At 39.7% G+C, this 23,750-nt stretch overlaps 1 pseudogene; it reads right to left on the bottom strand.

Annotated features, from left to right (window-relative positions):
* Window positions 1-15,725: 15,725 nt before the first annotated feature.
* LOC145604005 (F-box/kelch-repeat protein At3g06240-like) lies at window positions 15,726-17,200 on the bottom strand (annotated as a pseudogene).
* Between the last annotated feature and the right edge of the window lie 6,550 nt (window positions 17,201-23,750).

Below are 23,750 nucleotides of genomic sequence, written 5' to 3'. Positions count from 1 at the left end.
TCGCGAAACGACAGGCTTGTCGCCTCGCGACAGACTCTGTCGCCTGGCGACAAGATAAATTCTTGGAGGCAAGGTCGGTTTGTTAGCGACAGAGTGGAGTTTTATTCCTTATCAAATTCTATGATTTTCCGGACTGTTTTCTTATAAATAGGGTCCGAACCTCTGTTTTTATTCATCAACTCTCATCATTAATTCTCTCTATTTTCTTTCTAAGCAATATAGCTTATTATTCTTTCTCTCTCTTTCTAAACTACCTTTTTACAAACACAATATTCCGCATTCACAAGACTTAGAGTCTCTTAGCCAAGTTCGAAGTTGCCTTCGTCCTAGACGTGCAAGGTTTAATATTTTCTGAGGGTTTGGTCCAAAACTAGTCAAAACTTTATTTAATTTAATTCCTTTAATTCTTTAATTATTGTTTATTGATTTTCATTGAAGTTTACTAACTTGTGTATTTTGTTATTAGAAAGAGGTACGAGGCTTCAAAGTATGTAATCTTATTACTCTCTTTCAATGTAGAAAGCATGTTTATTATTGTTTAATTCCTAGTATCATGTTAGGATGTTTTTAATGCTTTCTAGTATCATGTTTAGGGAGCCTTTACCCTTTTCTAATATCATGTTAGTACCATGTTAGGTCTAAAGCTTTGATCTTTAATGTTTAGTGACATGCTAGGATTGGTTATTAATCTTGTTAGTATCATGCCTAGGATCTTGCTATTATTATTAAGCTTTATTATGCCTTATCATGCTATTATCGTTGTTATTGTTTATTGTTTATTATTATGTTGCTTGATATATTTTATATTGTTATTGCTTGATCACACCTTTTATGATTGCTAAAGGGAATTTGTACTTGAAATCACGCTTAATAAGATAATTAATAATTTGGTTTAAGTTAATGTGATTTTAACTCTCAAGTGATCGCCAATAATAGTTTTATTTGTGCATTAATATTCAACCAACATAGATAAACAGGGTAGGTTCAATATAATGTTTGTATGTTATTCGAAAAGCGCACATGATTACGAGCAGAACAAAGTAGAGGCCTATTTTATAGGGCGGGTCCTTTCTTTTGTAGATTGGACTCGTACCCTCATCCCCGGACCCTATTTGGTTCAAGACCTTATGGAGTAGTTGATGGTCCTTTTGGATTGTCTTTTGGGTTTACAAGTTCCTAAAACTTGTTGGCGACTCTTTTTGCTCTTTGTCTTTCCCTTTGGAACGCCACCGTACTTTAGTGTATGATCACAGTGGGGTTCAAGTTTGGGATTATCATAATGCTTGAAATATTCCCTACACCTATATTTTGGTCTATATAGATTTGTTATTTGACATTTTGACTTTATAAACTTTTTTTTTTTTTTTTTGAAACAAAGAAATGGGAGATTCGAACTTGTGACATGCCTTCGGTCTACGTTGGTATATCAATAAATCGGATCATGGGCTATTAAAAGAATAATTAGGAAATAAAAATCGTAGGTGATAAGCATTAGGTCCATATCAACTTAAGCGCATGGATTAAAGTCTTGGTCTTACATTAATAATTGTGTAAAGTATGCTAGGACCCAGATTGACTCCAATAGCTACACAATTCCTTAGCTCAGCTTGTTCCAATAAGGTGTACGTGGTCACAGGAAAAATAGACTTGTATTAGGAAAGATATGATAATATCTTTACAAAATATTATGTGACTATGCAAGATATATTTTCTAGTCTATCTTAGGAAAAGATAATTAATTTCCTAAGTTAGATAAGCTTTGGTTTCCTTGTTGCTCAAGGAGAACTCTTGTATAAGTATTGGTGTTGGTGGAATAATATGATTAAGAATACAATTCTAATTCTTCTATATTCTCTAAATTCTATCATGGTATCAGAGCCAGGCCCACGATTGGGGCCTTGCTAAAGTATACTGGGCCAAAAACGCTATGGACAGCTCACATGTGAGGGGGAGTGCTGAGCCCATGAACAACCCACATGTGAGCATTGTTCTTGTCCCACACTAAACACTAAAGGGGGAGTGTAGTGGTTATGAAATCCCACATTGAAAGAATTCAAGAGTTACCACCACAATATAAGGCTAAGGGGCTACTCCCCTCATTGCCATATGGTTTTGAGGTGGAACCTCCTTGGTCTTGTAAAGTGGTGGACTTACACTCTCTCATGACGGGTGCGGCCCAGACCCGTATTTAACATGGTATCAGAGCTAAGGTTGCTTCAATAAACGAGCCCAATAAACGTCCAGTGGGACGAGGCAATAGGGCTTCCTCTGGTCGTGGGCAGGGCACTCAAGTCAAGGCTAATGCAACCCCCCCCCCCCCACCCCACGGCTGCCCCACCTGATCTAGTTGCTCTCGGCTACTCCCTTGCTGCTGCTGCTCAAATTCCACCTCTCTCTGCCGAGCAGTGGCAGGCGGTCATGGCTGTGATGGGTAATTCCCAACCTCCACCCAATCGTGTTAATGGTAAGTGGATAATTGACACGGGTTGTTCTCATCATGTAACCGGAAATATTTCCTCCTTGGTGAATATTCAGGATGTGTCCCCTTGTAATGTTGGCCTTCCGGATGGTCAAAACGTTGTTGCTACAAAGGAAGGGGTTGTCAAATTAACCGACAAAATTACCCTTCATAATGTTCTCTTTGTACCTAAATTAAATTGCAACTTAATTTCGGTTTCACAATTGTGCTCTACTAGCTCTTGTGAAGTCATAACTAACTCTATTACATGTACTATACAGGACCAACGCACGAGGGAGGTGATTGCCACGAGTGATTTACGGGATGGACTATACTATTTTCGAGAGGAGGCATCCATAGCGGCCGTTTCTATTGAAGACTCTTCCATATTGAAGCTTTAGCATAGGCGTTTGGGGCATCCTTCCGAGAAAGTTGTAAAACTCCTCCCTTTTCTTAGCAATTCTAGGGGTCATTTAAATAAAGATTGTGAAGTGTGTCATCGTTCTAAACACACTAGAGACAAATTTCCTTTAAGTGAAAATAAAGCTTCTCGTATTTTTGATTTAGTTCATTGTGATTTATGGGGGCCATACAATAAACCCTCTTCTTGTGGAGCTCATTATTTTTTGACTTTAGTTGATGATTATTCTCGTGCTGTTTGGATATATTTGTTGATTGATAAAATAGAGGTGTTTAAGATGTTTATGTCCTTTATAGCCATGATTGATAGACAATTTTCCCAGAAAATAAAAATAGTACGAAGTGATAATGGTACTGAATTTTTTTCTTTGAAAAATTATTTTTTGGCCCAAGGCATTCTTTTTCAAACATCTTATGTGGGAACTCCTCAACAAAACGGGAGGGTAGAGAGAAAACACCAACATATTCTTAATGTTGCTCGCGCCCTTCGATTTCAGGGGGGTTACCAATTTATTTTTGGGGAGAGTGTGCCCTTGCAGCAGCCCATCTAATTAATAGAACACCATCCGTTCTTCTTAACAATAAAACCCCTTATGAACTGTTATTTGGTACTCCACCATTGCTTAGTGAGTTGCGTGTTTTTGGGTCATTATGTTTTGCTCATAATCAAAAGGCAAAAGGTGATAAATTTGCAAGTCGTAGTCGTAAGTGTGTCTTTATCGGTTATCCTTTTGGGAAAAAGGGATGGTATTTGTATGACTTAGATAAAAAGGAATTTTTTGTATCAAGGGATGTTCGATTTTATGAGGATGTGTATCCCTATTTGGTTCCCAAAATTATAAATATTGATACTTCAACTCCTAGTATGGATTCGAATGTTGATGTGGGAGACGACTTGGATTTTTTGTACACCCTTGGGGAAGGCTATAATGCCTCGGATGATGCGCAACTTGTGGATCATGTGCCCACATTGCAGCCGGATGCCGAGTCCACCATCCAAGCAGAGCCGAATGCAGCAGCCACGGCACCTGAGGTTATGGGGCGTGGTTGTCGAGAGAAATTCGCCAACAGCAAATACAAGGATTTTGTGACTCACACACAGGTTACTCGAAATAGTCCATCTCCTTCACCTGCTCCAGTTGTCTCACCTCCCTCAGGTATGTCGTATCCTATAGCACATTATGTTAGTTGTGATAAGTTTTCTGCGAAACATCGAAATTTTGTTGCAGCTATAACAGCAGGAACAGAGCCTCGTTCTTTCAAGGAGGCAATGCAAGATGCCGGTTGCTCCGGATAGTACTAGTCAGGTTTGGAAAGTGTATGTGGACGGGAGCTCCACTGCGAACGGCTGTGGTGCAGGAATTATCTGTCAGTCTCCCGAAGGAGACAAATATGATTATGCACTACGTTTCAAGTTCTAGGTCTCTAATAATGAGGCCGTGTATGAAGCCCTGCTTGTCGGCATTCGGTATTGTAAGGCAGCAGGGGCAAAGAAAATTGACGCCTGCTCTGATTCACAACTGGTCGTACTCCAAGTCAAATAGGACGTACGAGGCCACTCATCCGGCCATGATTAAATACATGCAGGCGGTCAAGGATGAAGTTGGGACACTTGAAGAATTCAATCTAAGTCAAGTGCCCAGGTCTTCAAACAATCAGGCGGATGCTCTGTCCAAGCTGGCATCATCCGCCTCTTGTGAAACGCCTCGGTCAGTCTTCTGGGAGGTCATGGAAAAAAGAAGCATATCTGAGGAAGACCCCATTGGAATTCTGGACCGAAGCTTAACCTGGATGGACAGCATCCGGGCCTATCTTGCAGACGGCACACTCCCTGACTCACCACAAGAGGCGGCTGTTCTGAAAAAATGAGCGGCTAACTTCGAGTTGCGGCAAGGAGAACTCTTCAGTGCTGGTTTTCTGAAACCCCTGTTGAAGTGTGTTACCCCTGAGAGGGGTAAGGAAGTCCTCGAAGAGTTGCATTCGGGATTCTGCACCTCCCATATAGGCGGCAGATCTCTCGCTGCCAAGGCTAGGCGGCTTTACTTCTGGCCGACTCTGAAGACGGATGCAATGGAAATGGTGAAAAAATGTGACAAGTGCCAAAAATTTGGCAAGCTTATCCATCGTCCGACTACAGACCTGACGGCCATCCACAACCCAATACCCTTTGCCAAATGGGGCATGGACATTCTGGGGCCATATACGGCTGCACCACGCGGCAAGTGCTACATACTGGTGGCTGTGGATCACTTTACCAAGTGGGTAGAGGCGGAGGCGGTCAAAAACATCAAGACAAAAGATGTCATTTCCTTCATCTGGAGGAACATAATCACTCGTTTTGGGGTGCCCATGTCTATGGTTTTTGACAATGGTCCTCAATTTGAGACGCCTCAACTCAAGACTTGGCTGGGGGACCAAGGGGTCTCAAGCTTCTTTGCATCAGTCGGCCGGCCTTAAGCAAACGACCAGGTCGAAGCCTTCAACAAGTTAATCTCAGATGGGATTAAGAATAAAATTGAACGGGCTGGTGGCCTTTGGGCGAATGAATTACCACACGTCCTCTGGTCCATCAGAACGACTGCTAAAGGGGCAACTGGAGAAACCCCATTCCTTATGGTGCATGGTGCAGAAGTTGTCCTGCCCATTGAGCACTATGAGCCGACTCTTAGAATCATGATGTATGATGAAAAGGCGAACTGGGAGGCCATGTGTCTAGCATTGGACTCACTTCCAGAGCGCAGGGGCAATGCTGCCTTGCGCCATGAGATATACCGTCTAAGAATGACTCGGGCGTACAACAAACGAGTACACAAGCGTCCTCTCAAAGTGGGGAACTTTGTGCTGCGGAAAATGGAGGCAGTCGGTAGGGCGAATGAGTAGGGAAAGCTAACCCCAAATTGGGAGGTCCCTTACCGATTCTATGAGGAAGTAAGAGACGGCACCTACCGCCTGGAAGACCTAGACGGCAGGCAGCTGCCTAGAACATGGAATGTAGACAACTTGAAAAAGTACTATTTCTAAGTACGAACGTAAATACCTCAAATTTTGTTAATGAGAATATGCCTTCATTTCCCAACTTGACTTGTCTTTTAATTTAAAGTTTCTTAGTGTCGCCTGTACAAAATGCAGACGGCCAATGCATTTGGAAAGTGTATGTCCCAACAACAGACGCCCCAATCTTTCTGAAGGAGCCGGTTGCTTTAAAACAGTTGTTCCTACGAAATTCATTAAGTTCATATCGACACTTAACGAATATTTACTTAGTCATTTAAGAGGCCTTAAGGCCAGATAAAATCATGATGAGGCCTATGGCCGGATATTAATAAACAAAAAGAGACCGAATGGTCACAGTCTACTCCAACATGAGTATGACCGTCTGCTCCAACATGAGTCAGATAACCGGCGACGTCCATTTGGGCGAATTCGTCGAGGAGAAGCATCTCCCATTTGGGTGGTACATTGCTCTACTAATATAACATGCGGCCCTACCGAACGCTAAGACAGCATTCGCAGTCGTTTGTTTCAATCGAAATTGAAATCTAAAAGGCCTGAATTTTCTAACTGTTCTAAGCACAATTCGAAAATGGTCACTGTTTCATAAGTAGAGGCTAATGAGGCATTAAGCCGGATGCGCCTGTTTTTGCTCTGGGGAAAAACAGGTGGAATATTCTTGTTAATATACCAGTTAAGTTAACTACTTAGCACCTAATGAGGCTTTTGGCCGAATGACGCCTGTTCTTTGCTTTTGGGGCAAGACAGGCGGACAATTCTTTTTAAAGAAATTGGCTAAGTTATAAACTTAACATCTTATCTCAAAGAGGCCTATGGCCGGATGTGCCTGGTTTTTGCTCATGGGGCTAAACAGGCGGAGGTTTTCCCTTAGCAAAATTTGCTAAGTTAGAAATTTGAGTTTTGTTCGAGCCAATGGCCGAATGAAAATTTTATTTGCCAATTCTGGATAGACGTCTGCCGCGTGGTTTGGGGCAATCACCATAGTGATTGATTGACTTAGAAACCATACATACTCTTCTAAGTATCAATAATTTCTAAGTCAACCAATCCAATAAACCAAAACCACTCGACATCCGTCCAGGGGCAAGAACATTCGCATGATATACAGGTTATAATACTTAGCCAAAAATGCAATGAAAAAATTCAAAAAATCAAAGGACAACAATATGAATAACTTCAGCCAAATGGCCAAAGGATTTCAATCAAAAAGACCAATCGCCATCAGACGACTGGTTAAAAATTGTTTGCTGGCAAAGCCAGAGAAATTGTAAGATTACCCGACCTCTCGGTCGGTAAAGATACATGGATACTCGGCACACAGGCCGGAAAAGCAAATACATGGCCATCCGGCCGCAGAAACAACTTAAAGCTTAATTGATTAGGGGAGGGTCTCTTCATTGGCAGCCGACCTGTTGTCCTTCGGCTGCTCTTCATCATTTTTCTCTCTTCCCTCCGCCTGATCTCCTTCCTCCCCACTGGAGGACGACTCCCCAGAAGAGTTGGACCCGGAGCCTTCCTCGGCCTCAGCAGCAGCCTTGGCCACATTCTCAGCTTCCTCAAGAAGGCGAGCGTCGAATGCTTTGCTGGCTTCATCAAACTTGGATTTCCAAGTCTGATAGTCCGAGTCCGGCTGCACAGCCGCCCAAGTATCCCGCATGATGGCATCATAGTCGCTCATCATCTGCTTAACAAGAGCTTCTCTCTCTTGTTCAGCTACGGACTCAAACTTGGTCTTCAGCTGATGCTCCTGGTTGCTGAGGTGCTGCTCCAGGCGGCCCACCCTCTGCTTGGCCCTCTCGGCCTCTTCCTTGGCATCTTGAAGAGGCTCGAGCTTATCCTTAAGACTTTTGTTTTCAGTCTTAAGTTCAGAGATTTCCAGGCGGGCCGAGTCCGGGTCCTTCTTCACCTGCAGATTGGCTTCCGCCTAGGAATACATCATATCAAGCGTCAGAAGCTCATTCTGAGCAATATCAAATTGAGCTCGATCCAAGGCGGACTCGGCTCGAGCATAAGCGGCTGCTACCTCTTTGGATTTGTCCTTGAGGGGTTGCCTGAGCCCGTGGACGCGCAGCATGGCCTGCAAGAAAGAGTCGAATGGTTAAAAACCAGGCGGATAAGGACTTAAGCAAAAAAAAAAAAAAAAAAAAAAAAAAAAGAGAAGAAAGAAAAAATTGCTTAAGTTGAAATTCATACCTCGCAGAGGTTCCCCAGGATGCCATCCAAGTCCAGGGTGCCGACTCCTCTGACAGACGCCTTGTCATCAGGGTCAATCACCCTCAGCATGGTCTTGGCCATCTGGATTGGAGTCGGCCTTTGCACAAGGACTGAAAAGGAAAGAGAGTTAGAAAAATATTACAAGTCTTATCTAGATGGAAGGACAAAAAGGCGAATGGTTTTCACCCTCGTCCTCCTCCTTTTTCCCCAGGTTTCTCTTCTCTCCTGCTGAGCCGATAGCAGTGGTCGGTTGCTTGAAGCCACCCTTCGATGTCCTCTGGACATCCGGTTTGCTGATCTCCTTTTCAGCTTTGTGAAAGGAGGCGCCTGTGCCTTTCCTAGGTTTGTGAGCTATGTGCTTCCGACCGCCTTTGCCGGATGCGCCCACATCACCCGCCCTAGTCTTTTGGATTTTAGGGTCGGATGGGTTTGAAGAAGATTTAGTAGGAGCACCCTACATCAACACAAAAGATAAAACAAGTCAGAAATCATTCGGACAAATTCAGCATTAGTCAGAAATGCTAAGTATAAGAAGTTCTCACCTTGGGGGTGCCAACAGGTTTCTGCTCGTCCACCTTGGTGTGGGTGGTTGCCTCAGCCTTGTTGAGGACGTTTGATCTGTATCAAGCAGTAGATACAGCCGGCTTCCTTGAGGCCGAAAGCTTTTCCATTGCCTTGTCTGCAAAAAAGAACAAGTGTTAGCGCCATCAAACAAGCATTGGAAAGCAAAGTAAAATGACATATTAAACAGACGGTCGACTACCTCTCGGCATTTCAGAACTTAGCCCACAGGCGGCTAAGAACGTTCCCTGTTCAAACCATTTGTACAGGGGGAGGTAGCATTGAGGGGTGACCTCCTTGTCCCCCTCATCATTCGTCCACACGGACACGGTAAACAACCCTTTGTCCATGATTTCCTCCCGTGCCCGTCTAGGAAGAGGAGGTAACGCACTCCTACCTGCTAGGAGAGGTGGGTCCTTATTCCACCTGTTATACTTTTGGTTCAGGCAGCTGTCGGCAGAATGGACTATGTAAAACTTAGTCCTCCAATCTTTCCACTTGTTCTCTTTGCCAACAGCCATCATGTACCCCTTGCAAGTGGTCAAGGTGTACCAGCCCTCACCTCCTCTAGCAGGCACCCTGCTCAGATAGTGCATATGGGAGAACGCTTCAAAGCTCGCCTCCACCTGCAGCATCTCGAAGGCGGCAACGTACCCCAGAATATTAATCCAAGAGTTGGGTACAAGTTGCCAGATACCTAGTTGGTATCCATCCAAGATCCTCTCCACGGCCGGATGGAGAGGGAAGCGAAGGCCCACCTGGAAGGCCGGTTCATAGCAGTCGAAGGCTTTGTCCTGGTAGCTGGACAGGCTCGGCCAAGTAATGGTGTCGTCCTTTTTAGGGACCGACAAAGAATAGCCATGGCCCAAAACGACCTTGCGCCTAAAATTGGCAAGGCCGGATTCCATGGAGCTTCGCCTGCTGGGCGGAACATGATGATAGTAGGGGGCTTTCTCCAAACGCCTGGAAGCGCTCGGCTCAGCCCAGCTTTCCCCCTTATCCACTCCCAGGGACTCCCTGACAGAATCTATTTTAGTCCTTGCCTCCTCTGAAGTTATGGAGGCATTTTCTGAAGAAGATGACGAGGCCGACTCGTCATCAGAGCTCTCATCAGAGCTAGGGGACCGCCGACTGGTGCCAGCGGGGTCCTCCCCCAGACTCTCTTCCGGCACCTGTCTAGAAGGCCCAGGTTGATATTGTTCATCTGCCTCCCCCAGGATACCATCACTGGGAGTTCCACTAGAAGTGGGCGAATGGTAATAGGTGGGGGTGGGAGGAAGATAGGAAGGGCTGTCAGGATGCTCCGACACCTCACTTCTAGGCGCCCTTATTGAGCCGTCTGAATAAACAGTCGACCCATCCGAATGGTAGAAAGTTCCATCGGAGTTATATTTTCTTGTTGTTCTCTTTGTTCCAGCCATAGTGACCTGCACTGACACGAAAACGGTCGGATTCGGAGAAGTTCGCAAAGCAGGATCTCTGGCCATGCATCCGGCACTGCTAGTTCTAGATTCAACCGTCCCCGGTGACCGGCTGATCACTATCCTATGCCGTGCCGCATGCGATTGGGAAACCATTTTTTCGAAAACAAAGAAAAAATGAAAAGCAAAAGAAAAAACAGGCGTTACCTTAGAAGAAGGGTGAAAGACGCTTGGTTGGCTGAAGAACGGTCGGACAGCTGGCCGAGTGTCGGATGCTTGAAAAGTTAAAACACTTAGGGAATTTTGAGATTCTTAAAGTCAAAAAGTCCAAAATTCTCCAAAGATTCGCAAAGGTGTGAATATAAGGGGGGTGAAACTTTCTATTTATAGAAGTGTAAAACCCTAAATTTTTCCCTCCACAGTAATTTTTGAAATCCGTCCATTTGGACGCTGACACCTGTCACAGGCGACACGTGGCAAGCGCGTGCCACCTGTGAGGGGCAAATGATTTGGGTAAAAATACCCTGGCCAGTTGGCCCAATCAGAGTCCGCCATGTGTCACTGGAAGGGGCGCCACTTTGGACCTCCCAGAGAACGACACGTGGCAGGCAAATAAAAGGACCTGGGATTGGCGGCTTTCAGGCCCAAATCCCAAGGCCCTGCAAAAAGCTGCGTGTTATTCCCTAGGGCACGAAACCCTAGGGAGAGCACACTTTTCTAGGAACCTATAAATAGGGGGCATTCACCTCATTTATGGAGCACGAGATTCTTTACGAGCACACTTCTCTAGGAATATTCGGTGATTGAATACCAATCATTGTCCGAACTGTCACTCTCAGGAGAACAGTACACCCGAGCTCGGAATCCGAGCAGATAACCTTTTCATTCCGCACCTTTACTCTTCGGACCTTTACTAACTTAGGCTTCGGAGGCGGGCCACCGACCATTCGGTGCTCCGTTGCTTTTCAGGTACATGCATCCAAGTGAGCATCCAGTCTTAGTGTTGTAACTCTCCCAAGGGATACAAAAAACCCCGAAACAGAATGGACACAGGATTTAAGGGAGGTCTCAAAGCGCACAGGAAAGCGAAGGTTACACAGCCAGCTGTTGCTCATGGTATAAATGTAGGTTTAGAAATTAAACCTATTGAAAAAGTGTAGAGAGTACCAACAGGATATGTTTTAACTTTTAAACTTGATTGCTTTGTGCATAGGTTATCTTTAAACCAACCAAAAGTTCCCTTTAGGTTCCCTGAGTAGGCTTCACTGAATTGGTCTACAGAAATAGTTGTGACATTTTAAGAGGTACTCTCTTGACCTTTTCTCATACATTAGTGTGTTAGCCTACATTATTTGTTTATTTCTCCCTGTGCAAGGAGCTTCTACCTGCATTACTTCTTCCTGGTTTTCTTTTGAATTGTCTGGCCTATTCAGAATGTGTTTCTTTATCCCTTTTATTGCACATGCACTGGTTTACTTTGGTTATCCTAAATGCTTGCATAATGTCTAGGAGTTAATTAATTAGCTGACAATGAAATTGTTATGATTTAGTCTCAGTTTTTGGAGATTATAAAGCATTAGTAGACTAACACTTTTTTATACTGATTTTTTTTCATTTCATTAAAGCAGATTGCTTTTAGCTTTGTTTTTCCTCTTGAATGATATTAATAATTTGAAACTCAGGTGGTTGGATAGTTGGAAAGGATCTTTAATTTTGATGGGGGAAGAGGTGACTCAGTGGGGAAGAACCAAGTTGCTATTATAAAGCATTTTTAGCCCACTTTGGTGATATGGATAGTGAAAACTAAAGTAAACTAAAGATATACTTTTGACTTTTCATTTTTTCTTCTTTATCCATGTTGGACACTCAACACTTTGACAAGGGTATTATCTTGAATCACATAATAGTATAAGAAACTTTGAAAACAGAAGGAAGGAAAACAAAGGTTTAAACACAAAATATATGATGATTCTAATCTAAAATAACAAGGACAATGTTGTCCAGCACTATATCTTAGTAGATCCTCCCATTTGCAATATAGTAGATCCTTCCTTTTGCATGCAATATGCATCCCTGGTAATTCTCTGTAATGTAGTTGTTTTTATATAGTGTAATTGAAGAATAAATAGATAGAGAGAATTTGTTAATGATTTTCTATGATGCAATATAACAAATAGACGTGTAGAGAAGTAGAGAGAGGGAGTGGAGATAACCTTTAAACACAGGGGAGTGAGTGAAGAGGGGGGTCAAGTTGTAGTTAGCTGTATAAAATTGTAAAAACATAGGAGCACTTTTAAAAGATTTTAGTAATTATATTTTGATTTTTTTTTTTTTTAGTAAGCGGTATTTGATTCTTAAATAAGAAGATTTCCCATGGCTATGAAGAATGTTGTAACTTAAATTTTGCATGTTATATATAGCCTTGTGTATATATATAAGAGGATTACTTTTGTTGAGTTGCATAATAAGGTTGTTTATTTAAAATATGCTGAAAAATTATTTGAATTGCTTGACATGTCACATGCTTGGCAGTACTTAGTTTCAAGATTGAAATTTGTTATATTTTTTTTACCTTTTTTTAGGCCAATATATTTTCCATAAATTAGCTTGCTAGAGAGGTATGCTACATAGCCATTGTTTCTAAATACTGTTGATTGATGCAAAGTCATGGTTGGAGGTCATTAAGTGAGAGTTTATTTTCATCAAATTTATACTCAAGCTCCCTAAATACATACGTGGTAATGAGTTTGTTTTCATTGAATTCAAATTTTTCAATATGTTTGGCAGGAAAGTGGTGGTCTTTATTTGCTTACTTTATTTGATGCTGCAGGTTGATGGGATACCGACCATACGAATGTCGCTCGATCTCAAATGTAAAATCAGAACCAATTAAGCAAGATGAATTGTGATGTGTAATAGAGGATAGTGCTTTTTATAATTTATCAAAGGTAGCTTTTATTTCCACAAAGAATATGTTGTACAAGATGCAATCTTTGATGATGTATACAATTTTTTAAGGGTGAGCAAATTATTTAGGCATGGGCAAACTATACGGAGGTGAGCAAACAATTTTAGGGTAATGTAATTTGAATATGATATTTAGGAGTGAGAAAATTCTTTGGGGGTGAACAAATTATTTTAGGGTAATATACGGGTGAGCAATGTATTTAGGAGTGAGGTAATTTGTATATGATTTTTAGAGCTGAGTTAATTGTATATGACATTTAGGGGGTGAGAAAACTATTTAAAGGTGATAATTTTGCAGTATGATTTCTATGGTTATAAATTCTATAAGGATAAGTAAATACTTTAGGGGTGAGTAATTTTTATAAAAGTGAGGTAATTGTATACAATACTATTATACTTATAGACTATATGAATAATGTCTATACTTAATTACAAAATGCTTTATTATTCTTACATTTTCCATTAAATATCATATTATAATCTAACAAAACAATATTTCTCAAAAAAAAAAAATCTAACAAAACAATAACAACGGTTTCTCTTAATGATAAATACTTCCTCCATTCTATTAATATTGCAACAATGAACATTTTGCACTATTCATCACTCTTGTTTGACCATATAATATGATTTATACTTTAAGCAAAATATAGTCAGGTGGGATCTTGTTGAATCCGTCTCATAAAATACTTTCACGATATCAACTTTTTATAATTTTTACTCTTACACAAATATAGATAATTAGCATATAAAATGTGCTTTGGGATGCGTAATTTCCTCCTTGTTGCAATATTAATAGAACGGAGGAAGTACAACAATAAGCATTATTACACATTAACTTACGCTACCATATTACCGATATTTGATATTAGTGTATTGGATGCGCGCGCGATGGCACAACTAGTAAAAAAAAAACCTAGATACTCATATTATTATGGTTGATATGCAATCTTCTCTTTAAAAAAACAAATCTTAGCTAATTATATTATTTTAATATATATTACCATGCAATCTTCCCTTTAAAAAAAACTTAGCTAATTATATTACTCCTTTAAAAAGGTCTCTGCTTGACTTTTAAGTCAGAGTGACCACATATTCTTTGGAGTGTTTGCCTTGATTGATTTATATCTCTACAGAGTGCCTCATGATTTATAGCATAACAACTAGGCAGCAGGGAAATGCAACTTCTGATGATGCAGGAAATTATCATTCTGTTATAATCTTACAACTTCTGCTCACATACTGCTATAAGCGCAATTGTCACAGGTTTGCTTCAGAAGCCACTCTATTATTATGATTATTTGGCTGTAATATCTTAAGCTCGGACTTTGGTTTCCGGTTTCCATACGTACTATCTTGTTACTATCAGATCAGCTTGCTAGTAACTTGCTAAGGGTACCACGCCCTGTGTAGTATATAGGGCTGGCAATCCCTGACCCGACCCTATAACCCGAACGAACCCGACCCGAAGTTACTGAGAGAAACCCGAACCCGACCCGATCCGAACCCGAATAACCCGAATTCGACCCGATTTAACCAAAATTTCATATTTCGTAATAATATTAAGTTTTATACTATTTTTTATTATTTCTAAGCATAACCCGAAATCGACCCGAAATCTGACCCGAACCCGACCCACCGACCCGAATTGCCACCCCTAGTAGTATATCTGGATATTCTGACCTTTAACTTTGCACCTATCTTTCTGATCATAGTCATATAGTATATTATCCTTCTCGTAGTGAACATAATTGATTTCTGAACATGGCTTTGAAGGGATTTTCATCAACGTCCTGTGCCAAAATTTGCAACCATAATGCTCAGATAATAAGTAGTAACCATGTCCACTCTCCCCCAAAAATACTTTGAAGTGTTTAATTTGAGTGAGAATGCGACCAAAACGAAGAAGATAGCTGGGATTGCGCATATGCTTCAGCTAAATTGAGCTCGATGTATTCTTGCTCGCAGACACATGTAACAAAGCATTCTAATCAGGTGCTTGTGACTTGAATAGAGCAGCTGGGGTGCTATATTGAGAGGTAAAGCGACTAATTAGACCAAACTTTACACATTACACCTCCCACAATACAGATTCTAACATAATATATGCTTTCGCGGTTTTGCAGCTGCTGGCTGTTCTCCAGACAGAGTATATGATGTGATCGTGCCGTAGCCGCAGTCACTTGGTACACACCAGACGGTCTGATAAATATCTAAGGCTGCTCAGAAGACTCATAAGTAGTACTAATTTCTAACACCCAGTTCTGAAATGTGTCTTTGGCATTTTATCAAACACCTAGCATGCGTATTCGGCTAGTCGAATTTCACTATCATCTTAACTGAGTGATTATCCACATAAGTAGTCGTCTGAATTTCACTGCCAAATTACTAGCTCAATACCTTTCCAACATAGGTATCATTTCATAGGGATATATATACTTGGAAGCGTTTTTGCCTTGATCATACTGTCTCAACTAAATAGGATTTATTTCAACAAATCTAGAAAATTAAAACACTTGTTTACGATCTAAACAAATACTTAAAACTTTTGTAAGGAAGCTTATATAAGAATTTCAAATTACATCATAGAGTACTAAATAACACAACTTGATTTTATTATGGATAATAATAATGATAAACTTAAAAAAAAAACATTGTGTTTCTAATAAAATTTAGAATGTGTAGGGGTTGGAAACCATTGGGCGGTTGATTTCAACCAGACAATAAGGTAGACTGGATAACCTCAAAACCTCATTTAATCTATAAGGATAAAAGTCAGCATCTGCTTCATAATTTATATAAACTGTGTTATAGTGAGCGAAAGCAGTTATATCAGGAGCTATGAAAGCGCTGTCAGCGGATGAGGCCGAATCATCACTATCATCACCATCATCTTCTTGAGGTAGAATATGTTGTAATGGCGAGGGCAAGTGCAAGTGCAAGGGAGAGGGCAAGGATGATACTGTGGTGTTGATTTGTACTGATGAGTGATCGATTATAGGCTATTGGCGCACGTATTTTGCTATTGAAACTAAACTCTCTGTATATGCAACAAGAGTGTCATAAGCAGGAATTCCAAGGGATTTTATTTGTTTGGTAGTCAAATTGAGCAAAGTTATTGTATCATCATAGCTGAACACAATCTCATTGCTGTTCCACAATACCATACTCCAAGTTGATGGCCATCCAGGCATACTGACATTAAGTACTTTGTTCCAAACACCGGTTGGACCATACCCCGAAAGAATTGAACCCAATATTGCAGGCTAAAACCGCTCCCATTTTGATGAACAGAATAGACACTAGGTTGGTTGGAGCCGTGATTCAAAAAGCCATGGGGTTTTTCTACATCAGGAGGCAAATGGGTCTCGACGAAAACCTCATCAACCATGTCGAACGAAAGAAGAGAGTATCTTCTTGTTTGAGCGGGATTAACATACCTGTGATCCAATATCCAATTATACATGCGACCATTACAGGAAGACGTGTTGCTCACCCTCATTTCTGGATCAAATTGAACATTGTCATAAGCATAATGGAGGCGCCTCCAAGAATTAGTAGCTAAGGAATACAACCACACAACACTGTAATCAATGCCAGAGTCACTCCTATCATACGGACAAACAACCTTATAATCATCGGTAACACAGTCGAAGCCAAAGCCGTAATAACTGCAAATAACAGGATTGTTGTTGTCATCGAGCAAGGGAGCGAGTTTAAAGACTTGACGAGTAGCCGGGTTCCATAACAAAAGCACATAAACAAAATCAAAATGTCCTTTGATAAGACTGATGAGAAAGAGGCCGTTACATGGCCCCACAACCGAGATGTGTTTGATAATATCGCAATGATAGATTTGAAAGCGGAGGGGATCATAGGCAACGACGGGGCGGAATTTGAAGGCGGTTTCAAAAGTAAGGTTTTGGTTTTGGGAGGAAAATAAGGAGATGGAACAACCTGAGTTAAAAACGGATAAAATAGATTGATGAGATTTCGAACGACTGGAATAGTGTTTAGTAGCAAACGCAGGGGATCGAATCAAAGACAACCAACCCTTACTCACACAAGTAAATCTAATCAATGATTTAACGGGCAATCGACTCAAAATCTCAATCAAACAATCTTGTTTCAATTCAATGTCCGCCATTTTGCAATGGAATTCAGGAATTTGCAGAAAACAAAGAAATTTCAATCTTTCTGCTATTTAGAGTTAACCCTAATTGATTCTACCAAACCAACTGAAACGTAACAAACAACACAGACTCAAAAGAGATAAATTAAAACCTGCAATTTCACAAACCTCAATACTTGAATTTCAAAATTTGCAGATTTTTGTGCAATTTCACTTCGTTCTTTGGAATTGAAAAACCAATGCTTTTATAGCAGAAAAACGGAGGTCTAGGTTATAACGGAATTCTACTTGTATCATGTTTTCTTCACCTGTTTTAATCTTAGACGTCCATTTGTTAATTAATCTCAACCGTTTATTTTTTTTCCTCTTTAAGTATCCAAAATTATTACGGAGTAAACTACAAATAAGTCCATCCAATATGTTTTTTCAAAAAAATAAATAAATCTCACAAAAAGATATTTTGTATAAAATTTTATTTAATTATAATTATATATACCCTCGATTATCTAACTAACGCCCACAAAATAAAATAAAATTACGTATTTAACCTTATTATAACGATTATAAAAATAATTAATTTTACCTTAATTTCATACTTTTACTGGACGCAAAACTTTTTACCGTTCTCTCTAGTGGTCAACGGCCACCGACGTTCATCGGACAACCACCCCAACCACCGTGAAATCAAACAAATTTTATAAATTTTGCAAAATCAATTTCGTTAGATCTTATGGACAACGACGAAATACCAGAAACACAACCTTTGGCGCTTGCCGAAGGCTCGTCGAACCGATCAGAATCAGTACGTTGCGTTAATTTTTTAAAAAAAATTCGAAACCCATGAAACGCCTAGGATTTTCGAATGACCTAGGCTGAAACGCATAGTTTTTTGAAATCTCACAAAAAGATATTTTGTATAAAATTTTATTTAATTATAATTATATATATATAATTTATTTTCAAAAAAAAAAATTATATACTTCCTCCGTTTCTTATTTCTTGCAACATTTGCCATTTTGGGGTGGTTCACATTTCTTGCAACAAACTTATTTTTTTCCTTATTTGGAAACTTTTTTCGGTCAAAATGACCAATATACCCTTACTAAATAAATTTTAACACATAATGCTACCCATAATAACAACCCATTATAACCTTAATCTAAATTGATTATCAATTAAATCACACCCAATTAATCATACCCATTGTCTTTCTCTCTCCTCCTTCATCTATCATTCCATCTTCTTCATCACTCATAATCAAATTCCTTTTTCTCTCTCCTCCTTCATCTATCATTCCATCATCTTCATCTCTCATAATCAAATTCCACTTTCTCTCTCCTCCTTCATCTATCATTGCATCATCTTCATCTTTTAGTGGGTTTCAGATCTGATTGGTGGGGTTGGTGGCGTGGGTTTGGTGGCGCGGGTCTGGTACGGTGGTGGCGTCGTTCTGGTAGTTTCGTGGGTTGGTGGTCGTGGGTTCCGTGGGTTGGTGGCGTAGGTTGGTGGCCGTAGGTTGGTGGTGTGGATCTGGTGGTTTCGTGGGTCGTGGGGTTGGTGGCGTGGTCTGGTGGTTTCGTGGGTCGTGGGGTTGGTGGCGTGGTCGTAGGTTGGTGGCGTGGATCTGGTGGTTGGTGGCGTGGTCTGGTGTCGGTGGGTCTAGATCTGGTAGTGTTGGTGGTTTCGCAGGGGTGGAGGAGGGGTTTTGGTGGTTTCGTGGGTTAGGTGGGTGGACTTAGTGTGGTGGGTCTGGGTGGTGGTTGTGGTGCCGTTGGGTGATTGCAGGTGGTTTCGGGTGGTTTCTGGGTGGTTTCGTTTGTGGTTGCTTGTCATTGCTGGTGGTTCTGGTGGCGTGTGTCTTCATTGGTGGTGGTGCTGAACTTTTAGTTATTTAATTAATTATTCACCCTCTCTCCTTAATTACATTATTAACATACCCTTACTTTTTATTAAACATGCTTAAAATCTTTTGACTTGGGAACCGTGCATACCCCCTTTGTTGCAAGAAATAAGAAACGGAGGGAGTATATAATTTAATTAAATAATGAATCTCCCATTAAATATTTAATAAATCTCCCATTAGATTAATTTTATTTAATTATAATTATATAAATAATTAGGATTAGATTAAAGCGGTTTAGATCAATAATGAACAAGTAATGGCATATTGGCATTAGTTTAAATAATGAAGCTGCCCAATATATTTTACCCAAAACATCTGATTTTCTCTCTCATCAAACACATTTCAAACTTTCCTTCATCTTCTCTCTTAAAACCGCCAAATTTTCTCTAAAATCCATTGTAATTGCTCCAAATCAAAGCAAATCACATCGGCCTTGTTTGGTAGTAAGCTTATTGGGGGTATATTAGCTTATTTGACTAAATTTAGCTGATTGACTAGTCAAACAAGCTAATACAAGTGTTTGGTAGTAAGCTTGCTTATTGAAAGAGCTTATTCCACTAAATAAGCTCTTTTTGAAAAAGCTCACTTCAGGAGCTTTTTCAATTAGCTTATTCATTAATTATTGTGAAATGACACTTATAACCTCATTTAATTTAAAATCCTATCTAAACTACCTACCCCACAATTAGCTTATTGGTCATTTCACATACTCAATCACCTTTAAGCTATCAGCTATTTACCAAACACTTATATATAATCAGTTAATACAATAAGTTAGTCAAATAAGTTAATAAAATCAGCTAGTCAAAATCAGCTAGCTCAATCAGCTTCAGCTTTCAGCTTTTTCCCAAACAGGGCCATCAACTCCTTCTGATTTTGCTCAAATTCAACGAATTTTATTCTTAATTGGGCAATTTAGTTAGAATTTTTGCAAACACGAACCCTAATTTGACGGAGAACAAATTGAAGAAAATTTTGAATGGAGGTTGGTGAAGAACAATATTTTCGTACAGAAATTTGTTCTGAAATGCAACAGTAACTTATACTCCAATATTTTCAACGATTTTGATGATTTTTTGGGCGATTTTCGGCTAATATTTAGTGTACTACGTATATATACACTAGTAGAAAATTTGAAAAAGGCACCGCTCAATGGCCACCGGTTTTTGCAATTCAATGTCCGCCATGGAATTCAATGTCCGCCATTTTGCAATGGAATTCAGGAATTTGCAGAAAACAAAGAAATTTCAATCTTTCTGCTATTTAGAGTTAACCCTAATTGATTCTACCAAACCAACTGAAACGTAACAAACAACACAGACTCAAAAGAGATAAATTAAAACCTGCAATTTCACAAACCTCAATATTTGAATTTCAAAATTTGCAGATTTTTGTGGTGGGCTACGGGATTCAATCAATTTGGGGATCACTTCGTTCTTAGGAATTGAATAACCAATGCTTTTATAGCAGAAAAACGGAGGTCTAGGTTATAACGGAATTCTACTTGTATCATGTTTTCTTCACTTGTTTTAATCTTAGACGTCCATTTGTTAATTAATCTCAACCGTTTATTTTTTTTTCCTCTTTAAGTATCCAAAATTATTACGGAGTAAACACAAATAAGTCCATTCGATATGTTTTTTCAAAAAAAATAAATAAATCTCACAAATAGATATTTTGTATAAAATTTTATTTAATTATAATTATATATACCCTCAATTATCTAACTAACACCCGCAAAATAAAATAAAGTTACGTATTTAACCTTATTATAAGGACTATAAAAATAATTAATTTTACCTCAATTTCACACTTTTACTGGACACAAAACTTTTTATCGTTCTCTCTAGTGGTCAACAGCCACCAACGTTCATCGGACAACCACCCCAACCACCATGAAATCAAACAAATTTTATAAATTTTGCAAAATCAATTTCGTTAGATCTTATGGACAACGACGAAATACTAGAAACACAACCTTTGACGCTTGCCGAAGGCTCGTCGAATCGATCAGAATCGGTATGTTGCGCTAATTTTTTAAAAAATTCGAAACCCAGGAAACGCCTAGGATTTTCGAATGACCTAGGTTGAAATGCATAGTTTTTCCAAAATATCCTAGAATATTCGAAAAAACTAGGCGTTTCTGATCGGAAGGTGAAAGTAAGTCGTTGAGCTACTACCCTAATCAAATTAATCATTTATAAAACCTAAACTACCCTAATACAAGTATTGGAGTAAATATAGGGTCGAACCCAAAAGGACTAAATGTATCAATTTGTGCCAACTAGACTACTAGGTACGGTTGTGAGGTAAAGAGAGAATAAATTAAACACAACTAAGAACAAACAACTAAAACTAGGGAAAGTGGAATCCAATTACATTAATGCATTAAATACATCATATAATTAGATGAAAATGACCTCGATTAGGAACAATCAACACATTTAACTCACTTTCGCACAATCAAGCATGTTAATTATCCTACTAAACTAATTCACTTTGCAACTGGCCTAGCAAAGGTATGGAAGAATTTAGGGCTCTCAACCAACTCACTTTCGCACAATTGATTGAAAGCACAATTAAAAGCATAGAATCAATTAGCTAGAAAGATTCTAATCCATAAAAGCATCATCCATACACAATAATCAAGAAACAATTGCATAATAATCACAATCAATCATTTAATTCATTAACATAATCTTCATCCAATTCCCTGGAACAAAATCTAAGCAAAAATGATGAACAAAAACAAGGTAAAACAAGAATAGAAGTTAGAATCAAACAGCTACACTAATTAATCTACTCAAATCAATTAACAAATAAGCAAAAACAATAATAAATGAAAGCAATAAAGGTGAGAGAAAGTTAGGAAGACTCATTGAATAAATGAGAAGAAAATCCACAAATTGCTTCTTCAACCTCTCAAAACTCGATGAAAAATCCAAGCTTTCTCTCTCTAAACTACTCCTAAACTAGAGAGAGAAAACCCTAATCTAACCCTAAGAGAGAGAAAATAAAAGAGGCTAAACTAATCTAATCTAGGGTAGAATAAAATTGTTTTCAAAGTTTAGAGAGAATTAACCCCAAAAGGGGTATTTATATACAAACTAAATAAAGAAAGAAAAATAAATAAAATAAGTGAAAAATAAGTAAAAGAAAAGAAAGGAAATAATAAATATAAAGAAAAGAAAAACAAAAAGGAAAATAAAATCAAAACCCCCCAAGTCATCAGACCCACGAAAATAAATCAGACCAAAAATTCCACTCCCTTTCGTGGCTGCTCTGATCTTCCATCAACACCATCACCACGCATCATCACAGAATCACCACCGTTAATCCTTATCGTCATCAATCAAGCATCAATCAAGGCCGTTCAAAATTCATTAAACTCACGTGAGAAGCTCGTGATTGAACCCACATTTGCGCGCCCGCGAAGACATCGCGCAGAGGTCGCACAAATGCTACTGCCTCAACTTTGATTTTGGACTCCATTTGTGCGCCTTCTAACAGTGCTGCGCGGCCGCGAGTAGCTTCAATCGAATTGGGGCTAAATTGGGCTGTTTCATATTGGGGGTTGCTCTGTATTGGAGGTTGCTTCTGTTTCGGTGATTGAGAACGGTGGCGCAGCTGGTGGTTTGTGATGGTTGGTGGATGCGGTGAATTGGTGTCAGTTGGTGCTCGGTTTGAGTGGCTGAAGGTGGTGCGCGAAGGTAGTTTTAGGTGTTTGGTTTATGCGTGAGTTGGTGGTTAATTTAATTGGTGAGTGGTAGAGTGTGTGGGTGAATTGTTGATGTGGGCTGGTAGTAGGGATGATTGGAGTTGCGGGTCAGGGGATTGTGGTGGCTGTGTACGGCTGCTCTGCTGCTGCTGTTATTGCTATTGGGTGGATGTGGTTGAGATGGTGGTGCGCTGTGGGTTAAGGAGATGGAGCAGGGGAGGTGAAGAGGAGTGTGTGGTGTAGGTTTAGGTGATGGTGGAGTGTAGGGTAAGGGGATAGCAAGCATGGCAGCAGCTTGGCATATGGAAAGGGAGTGAGGGAGTTCGACTTTGCTTGTTAGAACACTTGACCTTGGACTTGCGAATGTGACTTTGATTATAACCAAGCCCTCGACGTGAACGTTACTACAAACAAAACCAAACATGAGGGTGAATTGGGATAAAGGCTAAAATAATAAAATAAAACGAAGTAAAATAAAATTAAAATAAAATACGAAACTAGAATAAATAAGAAAACAAGAGAAAAGAGAAATTATTAACTAAAGCTATGAAATTAAACTAAAAACACTAAAAATACCAAATACTCATATTAAAAGACAAAAGATGAGAATAAGCAAATAAATGAAATAAAGACTAGAAAGAGTGAAATTATTGGAAAATAAGGCCGGAAAACGACTCAATAAACACCCTAAAAGTGACATAAAAGTCACTTATCAAACTCCCCCAAGCTAACCTTTTGCCCGTCCTCGAGCAAATTAAAATAAAACACGGGAGAAGGAGAGTGAATTATTCAAGCAAAGCTAAGACACTAAAGGAAAATAAGAATGTACACTAACTCACTTTCGTAGGAATCACGGTCAATTTTAACAACTAAAGACAAGCCCTTTAAACCCCTAGATCGCCCTAGAGGACGAGTGTGCTCTCGTGAGGGTGTCCTAAGAGTTT

This window comes from Chenopodium album, chromosome 22 (genome assembly GCF_948465745.1).
Source record: "Chenopodium album chromosome 22, dcCheAlbu1.1, whole genome shotgun sequence".
Taxonomy (NCBI): domain Eukaryota; kingdom Viridiplantae; phylum Streptophyta; class Magnoliopsida; order Caryophyllales; family Amaranthaceae; genus Chenopodium; species Chenopodium album.
The sequence above is the reverse complement of the archived record's forward strand: the minus strand, read 5'-3'. Positions and strand labels throughout refer to the sequence as shown.